This window comes from Nannospalax galili, unplaced genomic scaffold, assembly GCF_000622305.1.
Source record: "Nannospalax galili isolate Female #2095 unplaced genomic scaffold, S.galili_v1.0 scaffold2068, whole genome shotgun sequence".
In the NCBI taxonomy this organism is placed as follows: Eukaryota; Metazoa; Chordata; class Mammalia; order Rodentia; family Spalacidae; genus Nannospalax; species Nannospalax galili.
Window position 1 is genome coordinate 347,579 of NW_008357994.1, and position 591 is coordinate 348,169.

Sequence of the window (591 nt, forward strand, 5' to 3'; positions counted from 1 at the left end):
ATTCTAGCATTCAGAAGGCAAAGGCATGCAGGTGCCTAAGAGATGGAGGCCAGCCTAGTCTACATAGTAAGTTCCAGGCCAGTTGGGGTTACAAGGAGAACCTTTCTCAAAAAAAAAAAAAAAATTAAAAATAACACTTTGAATTGAATGAAAAACGTGTTGATTATGTTGCATTATACCACCATTATCTTATTGTTTCCCCCATCCTAAGTTCCTATAATACTACCTAGTGAAATATAGGAACTAAAATTTGATTTTATTGAATGTTATAGTGGCTTAAGTAAGATAGAAGCATATAAAAATAATGCAAGAGACTACTATCCTCAGGCCTCTTGGGGTAAGTCTATTGCGCAGCTCTCCGCGCAGGGACTCCCTAAGCCACATTCACCCTTCCATCCCCCCCCCTCGCCGTTCTATACTCCTAGTTTGAGCCCTGCGCCACTCCTAGTCTTGGGGCCCCAGACACCTGGGGAACCAATACTGTTTCCTGATCCTTCTCACCCAGAGCAACTCAGTCCCTTTTCTTGGGCTCCAGGAGCACTGCTTCTGGTCCTGACCCCGCCCTCAACTCTCTCTGCTTCCCTGGGCCTG